At 35.0% G+C, this 11,620-nt stretch overlaps 1 long non-coding RNA gene across 1 annotated transcript; it reads left to right on the top strand.

The window, feature by feature from the left end:
* Positions 1-1,403: 1,403 nt before the first annotated feature.
* On the top strand, positions 1,404-6,873 carry LOC123547658 (uncharacterized). Its single transcript, XR_008372158.1, has 3 exons — positions 1,404-1,483; positions 1,771-2,048; positions 4,171-6,873. It is a non-coding gene; the product is annotated as an uncharacterized LOC123547658 (long non-coding RNA).
* The last annotated feature ends 4,747 nt before the right edge of the window (positions 6,874-11,620 follow it).

Below are 11,620 nucleotides of genomic sequence, written 5' to 3'. Positions count from 1 at the left end.
AGGTTTTTTCGCGCTTTATCTCCACTCGAGGTTAAAATTTGGCAGCAAACATACGTTTATGAAGATATAATGTCCGACCAAGAAAATGGCGACGAAAGATCTTCTGATTTGAGGAAACAAGTTGTGCAGGAATTGAAAGGATTTTTTGACGAGTAATTCGCTGATCTCAAACGTGATCTGAAGGAGGATTCTGAGTGGACAGCTGAAAACGTCAGGAAGAAGGTACGAAGTGATAATTACATTTCATTCAAGAGCATTTCTAATAAGAAACAGTTTCAATTTAATTCTGAAATTTCGGATTTGATTGACACTACTAAGAAAGCCATAAGTGTCAGAAACGCCTCTAAAGCTCAAGAGTATTTGAATGAAGCTCAGCAAAAATTACATCATAGAAATAAGTTGATTAGAATCGCAGATTCCTCACCGTCTGGATGGTCCACGATAGCAGAGTATGAGCAATTAGATGTTGCCAGTGACTCCGACGATGATAAAAAGATACGTAGGGCTGAGGAGAGGGCCAAGGCAAAATTTGAAAAATCCAAGAAGTTTGACACAACCCCCGACATTAACAGTCGTAATTCATCTGACAATAATGTAAGTTAATTGTAAGGTAAAATAACTTATTCATTGCTTTAACACATCATGTTCAGTAGAGTCAGTGGTATAGAGGTAACGCGCCCGACTCGCAACGTAGAGGTCTTAAGATCGAGTCTACGTCTGTCCGTATAATTTGTTTATTTATTTATTTTTTTGTTGTTTACTTATACATTTTTAGGCTAAAGTTATTTTTAAGAACTATAGATTTTAGATTTATATAAAACTACTAATTCTAATTTTATTTTATCTATTTGTTCAAAGTCATGTTATTATGATGTTATAGGAGAGATCGCCGTGACGTCACGCGTTAACATCTGTTTATCTGGTGGTTGGCAAAACAAATGATTTTAACACCGTTTGCGTTTTGAATCAGAATTTTAATTTTTAATAACTTTTTGCTCATTTAGGATTTCAAATTCAAAAAGATTTGAAATACTACATCTTCATATTTTTGTATCCAAATATCTTTTTCATCAATAACCGTTTTAAATGACATATAATTTTAAAGCGGCGTAGTGATTTTCACAACCTTTAGAAAAACAGTGTAAGTTAAGCGTTTATAATTAATCCATTTTATTTCGAAATAACAATTAAAAGTAATCAATAAATTGCTTGTTTTATAACCTTTCCATTGATCAAAAAATTATTTATGTAATTTGTGTTTTCATAAAGTTTAGACCGTTAGAAAAACATCACTGTTTACCAAAAACATGGACGGTCGGCTTCTGCCCACCCGATCACTGTCTTATCAGTTCTAAAAATAGAATTTGTATACAAACACGATCTCTCCTATAACAACCTTTTATATTTGAAAAAAGCCCATTTGTGTAGTTGTATACTGTACGTGAGCTGTTTATAGGAAATAATATGAAATACGAGAATCAAGGTAATTTGCATATGGTAATATTGCATTTTCACAAATATTACATACTTATAAAATGATTACGATAAATTATCTTTTTACAAAGTAAAAAAACAATCTAAATGTAAATTAAGATATTTTGTCATCGTTTTATACATTTTGATGAATTTTATGATATTTGTTTTTAAGCTTTATTAATTCTCGTTAATTAAACAAAAACAAACTTATTAAGTTTGAACTTTTAAATGTGTTTCTAATTTTACTTATTTTAGTAATGTTCATTAATATTCATATCAAAATATTTCTATTAGTCTTTTCGAAGTTTTCGGAAGACTACAGGAAGACCTACCATGGCGGGACAACAAGGAAGGTTCATCCAAAGAGAAGTTGTCTGCTTCTTATGTGGGAACTCCGGTCATTTCGCTTCCGGTTGCGCAGCAAGGTTACAGCCATCACTTGCGCAGAACGCAACCTTTACAGGACCCATGGGAAGTAACTTCTCGCGACTGCCGTCAGGTCCAGTCACCTCATCAGAGACCACAACGAACAAGCCCCAATCAGCAGATAAGCAATGCCAGTGATTTTCAATGTGAGGACGATAAGTACTTGCTTTTGTCAGATAATTTACCAGATGATAATATAGATTTTCACACACTCTTCTGTAAATCAATTGAAAGTTCGCTTACCGTATCAGACGCCTCGTTAAAGGGCCGATTTAAAGACTGTTTTTCATTTTGGAAAGATACTATTAAGGCGGATACTGACATTTTATCTGTTATACAAGACGGCTATGTTATAACTTTTACTACTAAACCTGCTCCTTTCGTTATGAAAAATAACGTTTCTGCTTTAAAAAATCAAGACTTTGTAGTGAATACAATTGATCAACTAATAAAAAAGAAATGTGTGTACGAAGTTCTGTTTGTGTCGCAAAATGTAAATCCTCTTTCAGTAGCTTCAAATAATACTTCGGGAAAAAGCGCTTGATTTTAGACCTAAGTGTTTTGAATTCGTATATTAAAAAGCAAAAGGTTAAATTTGAAGATTTTAAGGTTGCAAAAGAATATTTGATGCCTGGTGGCTTTATGTATAAATTTGACTTGACTTCTGGTTACCATCATTTCTCTGTTAAGCCCATACACCATACACACATGGGGTTTTCTTGACCTTTCAACGGAAAAAACAAATATTTTGTCTTTTCTGTACTCCCATTTGGATTATCGTCAGCGCCTTATATCTTTACTAAAGGTCTACGCCCTCTTGTAAAATGTTGGCGGTCGAGTGGTCTAAGAATTGTTATTTTCTTAAATGATGGTTGGGGAATAAATGCAACTTTTGATTTAGCGCAGGCTGATGCGAATTTCGTATTTAGCACTTTAAAGCAAGCGGGGTTTTTAGTTAATCTGGAGAAGTCCATCTTTCTTCCAGTTGAGTGCTTAGAATGGCTTGGCTTAGTCTTAGATCTTAAGTCAGCACGTTTACGTATTCCTCTCAGGCGGATTGAAAATACTGTAGACTGTCTCACTAAACTATTACAAGCTTTTCCGTATTCGTCCGCAAGAAAGTTGGCGCAGCTGTCCGGAAAAATCATCTCTATGGCACCAGTCCTTGGTAATGTGTGCTTGTTACAAACTAAAATTCTTTTTAGTAAAATTGAATCAAGGGTCACGTGGGATCGAACCTTAGATATATCAGATTGTTTTACTTGCCTAAAATTTTGGGAAAATGTTTTTTCCTCCAGTTTTAGTAAAAAGCTTTTCCAAGAATATTTACCATCTCGCATTGTGTATTCAGATGCCTCAGCAACTGGCGGTGCGGCTTACATAGAATGCGATAATGCCATAGCTCATAAAGTTTGGTCTGAATCTGAGAAATCTCGCGGTTCTACATTCAGAGAATTGTTAGCTATTAACTTCTCACTATGTTCATTCAAAGATCAGCTGACAGGCAAGCATGTCATATGAAATACAGGTAGTAAATACTGTGTGCAAATTATTCAGAAAGGTAGTATGAATGTTGAATTACAAACTTTGGCGTTGGAGATTTTTACAGTGTGTGCTATTAATGGTATTTCCATCGAACCAAAATGGATCAGTAGGTCTAGTAATACGCGTGCAGATGAATTAAGTAGATTCATAGATTATGATGACTATGGAGTGACTCCTGAATTTTTTGAATTCATTGATAGTATATTCGGTCCGCATGATGTTGATCGTTTTGCTAATGATTATAATTTCAAGTTACCCCGCTACAATTCTTTGTTTTGGTCCCCAAGTACAGAGGCCGTAGATGTATTTTCAGTATCATGGAAAGAGGATAATAACTGGTTGGTTCCACCAGTTTATTTGATTCCAAAAACCCTGAATTTTTTGTTACACTGTAAGGCAAAAGGAACTATAGTAGCTCCTTACTGGCCTTCAAGTCCATTTTTTCCACTTGTATTTTCAGAGAGAAGTTTATTCAAGGACTACATTTCTGATATTCTCTTATTTGATAATCCAGAGGGTATTTATATGCAAGGTCGTAACAAAGAATCGATTTTTGGTTCACCTAACACAACGATTGATTTAGAATATTTCACGAGACATTTGTGCCAGTATATTTATACTTATTTATGTAATTAGTCATGTTTTTCAAAATCTTCAATGATTGAATATGTCCTTTCGTGTAATTGTTTCATATATCACAAAACATTTAATGCAATATTACAGGTTTGTTTAATACTGAGAGGTGGAATGATGTTAGAAGACATTCGAAATTCGTTCAACCAGACCTGTTCTCAGCAGTTAAAGAAGCATGTATACGTGGGAAGGAACCATCCACAAAACGGAATTATTCTCTCGCCTTCAAGAATTTTAGTAAGTGGTGCGAAAAAATGAAACTTTCAAATTTACCTCTTCTCCTACAACCGTAGCGCTTTATTTAGTGTCTACTATTCAAGGCGAACATTTGTGTAGTAAATCTAAACTAAATTCTATTTTTTATGCTATTAATTGGGCGCATAATTTGTCGTTTTCATTAAATCCTTGTACCGATGAGTGGCTAAAATTATGTTTAAACGGTTGCATAAGAATTGCTTTAAAGCCTATTAGCAAGAAGGAGCCTATTACCACAGATATTTTAAAACAGTTTATCACGCACTTTGCTGCTGAGAACAGTTCCTTGTTAGACTTGAGATTAACGTGTTTATTTGTTTTGACATTCGCAGGATTTTTTCGTATTAGTGAATCTTTGAATATCAAAAGATCAGACATTCAATTCTTTGACACGCATTGTGAAATCTTCGTAGAAAAATCAAAGACTGATGTTTTAAGGGACGGAAACACTGTTGTTATTGCTTGTACGGGACATTTCTCCAGTCCCGTTTTAATTCTTGAGAGGTACTTGTTGGAAGCTGAAATAAAACCAGAATCAAAATAATTCATATTTAGACAAGTGCACTTTTGTAAAACTAAACATAAATACATTTTGCGTAAAAAATCTACCAATCCACTTTCTTACTCCTCTGTACGTGACTTGTTTAAAGACAGAATTGCAAAGTTAGGTCTTGATCCTTCTAGGTATAGTTTACATAGCTTTCGTTCTGGTGTTGCTAGTGTTACAGCTAACAACAATACCTCAGAGAGATTGTGGCAGAGACATGGGAGATGGAAATCTGTTTCAGCTAGGGATGGATATGTAAAAGACACTCTTAAAGACCGTCTCTCAGTCTCTTTGAATTTAGACTTATAAACATGTACTTATCTTGTGTGTGATAAGTGATTGCTATGTAGAATTAACATTGTATTTGTATTAGAGAGAATGTGTTTTGAAAATAGATCAATGATATTTTCAAATAATTAATATTTCCATTATTTCTATTAGAATATAATGAACTAAAAGCTATTTCTTGTTTCATGATTCATTTGATTCGACGTAATAGATTCAGTTTCATAGCTTTTTGTGCGTGTTCGCAAGAGGCAGTTGTTACATGACGACTAAATGTTGTCATTACTTATGCTCTGCAAGTAACGGAATAACACTTTGTATGTGCTCTGGCGGAATGTCACCTATTTATTTTTCTTTTTTTTGCTGTGCTAGTGGCGGAATGCCACATGGCGGCGGAATGTTACCACTTTGTGTTCTGCATGTGTCTGAATGCTACCTTTAATTTATGTGCTCTGCGAGTGGCGGAATGCCACGTGGTGATGGAATGTCACCGTTGTTTTGTGCTCTGCAATTGGCGGAATGCTACCCATTTTTTATGTGCTCTGCAGTGGCGGAATGCCACGTGGTAATGGAATGTCACCATTTTTTGTGCTCTGCAAGTGGCGGAATGCTATTCATTTTGCATGTGCTCTGCAAGTGGCGGAATGCCACGTGGTGATGGAATGTCACCAATTTGTGCTCTGCAAGTGGCGGAATGCTACTTATTTTTTATGTGCTCTGCAAGTGGCTGAATGCCACGTGGTGACGGAATGTCACCAAATGGTGCTCTGCAAGTGGCGGAATGCCACGTGGTGACGGAATGTCATCACTTCTTGTGTGCTCTGCAAGTGGTGGATGGTCACAGCTGCTTTGTGCCCAGCAATTAGTGGTACGTTTTTCAGTATACATAACAATTTTCATCATATGCATTGAAAAATATTTAACCAACAGTACAATTTAGTGTACAATATTAAAGAGGTGCCTTTTTTAAATCATGTAATTATTCATATTCTGCAAATAGAATGATTCTTTATTTGTTATAGATAAAATTAAAAGCATTTAAGATGATTCTTTGATCTAATATCTCGAGTTTTTAATAGTTTCTGATTCAACCGTTTTTTTATTTGTAATTTTTGACAATTGATTTTTTGAACTTGTATACGGCATCATTTCATTGTCAATATATTAAAATGCTTAGTCGATCATTTTGTTTCAATGGTGTTTCACAGTCTATTTCAGACGAAACTAATTTCATAAACAGTAAAGATACAGCGTTTGTGCTGGAAGTCTTCATTTTCTGTCGATTGAAGTCTATATGGGAACAAAATTATCATCTAGACGAGGTTGATACTTAAAGGAGACAACATGGAATGGTTATGATAATTGTATCCGTATAAGTATATTTTAAATATAAATTTTATTACTGTCTTTGTTTGCTCGATATTTGCTGCCAAATATATACCTTAAACCTATTCATGTTTTGGTTTTATGTTATTAGTTAATTGAGATAAGAGAATAATTAATTTACTCACAGCTTTAGCGTGAGTAAATGTAATTATTATCGCTTCGAAATTAACTATCCTTCATTAGTTTTATACTTCATTGGTTTCTATTGTATATGTTTTGGCGGGTTTTTGCACGAACATTTCGTGCAATTCTGCCAGTATATATAGGTTTTTTTCGCGCTTTATCTCCACTCGAGGTTAAAATTTGGCAGCAAACATACGTTTATGCCCCCCCCCCCCCCCCCCCCCCCCCAGTTAAATTTGATAATTTGGTAAATTTGTTCGCGGCTTTCAACTCTTTAAGAGGGAACCGCTTTAACGTTCATTTAGTTGTCATTATCATTTCAATATTTTAAAGTGAAATGTTTAATTTTAAATATATTGCTTTGTAGCACAATAGATGTAAAATAGGTATTTCATTTTATAGCATCTATATGTTAACATGATTTTCACATTTATATTAGTGTCGTTTCAGATTTTTACAATCACACAAAGTCATGCCAAGAGACGAGGGCACTGTCGAGGACAACATAAATTTGACATCTTGTATTGTTGAATATTTACTCCGCGATACATTGTTCGCGATATTTGCGGCCAAATATATACCTTAAACCTATTCATGTTTTGGTTTTATGTTATTAGTTAATTGAGATAAGAGAATAATTAATTTACTCACAGCTTTAGCGTGAGTAAATAGTTTATATCAGGATCTTGCAAAATGCGACAGCAAATTATAAAAAAGCCGATTACAGTTTAGTTTCATCAACTAATATGAAGAAAGACAGCCCGTGTGTCTTGTTTGAAGAAAGATAACCACCCTATAGCACAGTCAAGACGATACCAGTTATATGAATCCAGCAGTTATAATCTATATTCTCCAAGGGAGATGATACTTGTAAAATCCTCTCAGCTAACCCAATTATTGTCACAGAGAAATCCTATATAGGCTAACACCACACGAAGCCGCTGGACCTGACAAGATCTCCTCAGACGTTTTGAAGCTGCATTGATAAGCTAAGCTGACTAAATTCCTCAAAATGTGTTGAAAATCGGATTCTCATCACATATAATAATTCAAAATTAAAAGAAATGTTCAAAGTACCTATAAAATCTAACTAAAAGTATTTTGACGCACAGTGTACAAAATCATTGTCAAAGTTTAAAAGTAAAAATTGGAGGCTTAATTTGACAACATAGAGTAAATAAATACAGCCTACATACTTTTCTCTTTTTGTGCTTCTCTTTATTGTTCCTTGTAATGCCTCCTTTTTATTCATCATGATGCTTCTGTTGTTTGAATCTTGCACCCGTTATATTTTTTTCTCAGTGTTAGCAATTTTAATGGTCTTTTAGATAGTTTTCAATGTGATTCTTGTTCACTGGTATAAAAATAATATATTTTACAATACTAACACTGGTCTATGGGAAAGTTTATATTATTTAATACACTCATTGACACGACAATGCTTTAAATTCTTGACATTGGAAACATGGAGAGGGGTTAAGAGTAAGGTTAGGCGCGCAGAATAAACCGATTAAAATGCGGTGGTGTTTGGTTGCGGTACCTGGTTGTGTTCTTTTTTCATTTGATTCGTCTTCCTTGTCTATACGTTTTACTTTGTCTATGTTTTCCCGGGTAACTGTTTATCGCGTACACATCCGTATATACGCTATTATGAGACTGCAGCCTAATTAAATGTTGCTGTCTAGTTGGAACGAGACTTTTCCTGCTGGCGAGAGAGGGTGGTAAAACAAACGGACAACAGGGTAAAATAACACATTATGGGACACAGTAGTGCACAACCTTGGAACGGACAGTGGCAAAAACACCACATTAGATGCGCAAAAACCATAGTACTTTATCACAGACGTTTTTCAAAGTAAGAGAACAGTGTAAATAAAAGTTATCAAATATCCCTGCCAGGCGGATCCCTTTAAATTGGTAATAAAAGGCACAATATATAATAAAATTTACAAAAAGATCTCTTGGAGGCACAAAATGCAACAACAACAAAGCAATAGCAGGCTCGGTTTGACTGAGTCTGTAGGACAAGAAAATATCATAACACTTGCAGTAGGCTGTTCAGAAAAATACATAAATCTATATAAAGATCACATGGAAGATAGAAAGCACTCAAGCTAAATAATAGAAGACTCGTTTGATTTAGCCTCGCATTGTGTCTTGAGAGGTAAAATACACGAACAAAAATCTTGCAAAATATCTTAAAGAAAAACAGAAGAGCAATACCATACTCAAATCATGTGAAAAAAAGGAGCAACAAGAGAAACAACAGACTAGAAAACATATATCAAAGCAGCTCAGTAGCAGGAGGCTAGAGAAGTCTGCCACCTGTTTCGTCAGACACAATGAAATAGGAAAGCGTATCATCGGACTGTATAATAGTTGAATACAAAACATGCGACGTGTCTCAAAATAGTTGGGATATAACCCATTTTGACAAAACTTTTAATTATCATTCCAAGTACGTCTGAAAATGTCCACGCCCAAGAAAATTACGAACTTTGTAAATAACATCTCCGTAAAGGTCAGATTCTGATAAACAGAAGTGTCTTCAGGTTACTATGAAATAAAAAAAAATCTGAGTTATATATAACAAAACATCTTATTTTTCCGTATTATATGTTGTAAATATTGCATTTGAACTATATTAATGTGTTCAATAATTTAAATGTTAGCTAGAAAATTTCCTTCCGAATAATTGGTCAAAAATGTTGTTGTTTTATAAAAAATGTAAATTCTAATGCACTAATTTCAAAATTTTCTGTTTCTAAAATGTGTTATAATTGTATGTATCATTAATTCGTATGTTTTGGCCATAATCGTAGAAAATATTCTAAGCGACAAATGACATTTATAATGCTGGTACTTTCTGATAAACAATTAAGAGAATCCTGGGATTAGTTATTGCAATCATATATTTTCATTTAATGTTCTCTCCAGTTATCAGAAGCCTAAATATTACCGTTCTCGCATACCAGAGGTCTACCGTGGTCCCTGGTCTCGGGATCTTGACGAACCTCTGATGGATGAGAATGAAATATTACAAACCTACGCTAGACCTAGTTTTAAAAATAATTTCTAGTTCTATTAAATTAGCGAATATGATTGAGTTTATTTATTCCTGGTCAGATGGTTTTTTTTGTCGAAAGGCGACTGGCATTCCTTGTTTGATATTTGTCCTTGTTTTTTTTTCTTTTTCTTTTTTATTAATTGTAAAAGTATAAGAAGACCCATAAGAGTCTATGAGGCATAAGCTGATTGAATAAAAGGTAATGTTTGCTATCATAAAATTTGTGTCAAAATCAAGCAATATAATGCTTTCTAATCGTCACTTTCGAAAAGTAGTTGTCAATGGACATTTGGTCTGTATACAGGGTGTCAGCTCTTTCCCTTTTCATTCCTTTTCACATCCAAATCGTTTCCTCCTACTTTCTTTAAAGTGGTGACTTTTCACTCCCAATTTTATTTTGGTCTCTAGAAATTATAATTTAATTAATGGAAGGTCAATAAATGCTTTTGAAGTGGTTTTTATGTATTTTTTATTACGCATATTGATTTAAATTATATATCAATATAAATATTTACCTTTTTACAATACACATATGCTTTATGACATCAACAAACACATATTTAAGTAAAAAACAAATAATAGATTCCATCAGAATAATGTATCTTATTTTGTTTCAATTTATGGCATATATTCATGAACACAGTGATTGTCCAGTGTACATTTTCAACAGTTTTCTTTATTCAACAGTCATGCCCTGACTTACACTGTGGTCCATAAATGTGTCCACACTGCCTCAAGAGATCCCAAGTTTCATTTTTTTTGTCACTGTACTCTTAACACACTTTGCGTATTTGGTTCTCAATAACCTTTGAGGCTGGCCTTATCCTTCTTGCCGTTGTACCTTGGCGGATTTGTGCAACCTCATACTTGACACACTCTGCTTCACTCCTGAGGGCTGGCACCAAACGATAGAAGCTCAGCGTATGCTGTGCTGTGGCGTTGTTGAGTCAATTGTGTCAGCCCTCGACATTATTGTTGGTTCTAACAGTTCAACAAAACACTAACCACAATGGAAAGGCGCTCAGCATTAAGAGGATAGTGCTAGGACTGGTCAGCCCGGTGTCAGAATAATCTGAATTGGTGGGGTATCATGCCACGTGTCTACGGCGTGATATTCCAGTGAGGCAGCACTATAAAGTTAGGCATTGTGCTCACTGCTACAAGTAGACACCGTCGTTTATATGACTGAAAAATTGTTGAAAAGACGTTAAACCCGAACACACACACACACACACACACACACACACACACACACACGCGCGCGATTGAATGTCGAATATTGGATGGTTCATTAATTTCATGTGGAGAAGTTGGCAGTTACTTGCGGAGAACAGGTTTGTACTGGTACAGAACCCAGGAACACTGGTTAGATTGACTGCCCGCCGTTACATGACTGAAATACTGTTGAAAAACGGCGATAAACCCAAAACAAACAAACAAACATGCGTGATCACGACGGACTTTAGTGCATCTAGTTGGGATGTGGGTAGAGCTAAGACGGTTTAACTCATCCTTACATGATGGCCAGGCAGTATTGGGATCTGTATAATTTGCTGCAAGAAAGTGCTTTGAAAACGTTTCAAAGTCTTTTTTGAGGCCATTCCAGTTTGCTTTCTTATAGCATTTCATTTCTCTGACCTGTTGTATGGGGCGGCCTCTGTTAACCTTTATCTCATGAAAGACAACGTCGTGATCTGAAGAACCTCATGGGGTAGAGTTGTGGTGGTATGAACTTCAGATGGCATGTTTGTGAGAAAGAGGTCCAAGATGTTATTTCCTCTGGTGGGGATGGTGACCATTTGCTGAAGATTGATGTTACACCACACGCCTCATTGTAGGTTGCATAGCTTAAGAAAGTCAGCAGTTTATTATTATAC

Source organism: Mercenaria mercenaria, chromosome 8, assembly GCF_021730395.1.
Source record: "Mercenaria mercenaria strain notata chromosome 8, MADL_Memer_1, whole genome shotgun sequence".
Taxonomy (NCBI): Eukaryota; Metazoa; Mollusca; class Bivalvia; order Venerida; family Veneridae; genus Mercenaria; species Mercenaria mercenaria.
The sequence above is the reverse complement of the archived record's forward strand: the minus strand, read 5'-3'. Positions and strand labels throughout refer to the sequence as shown.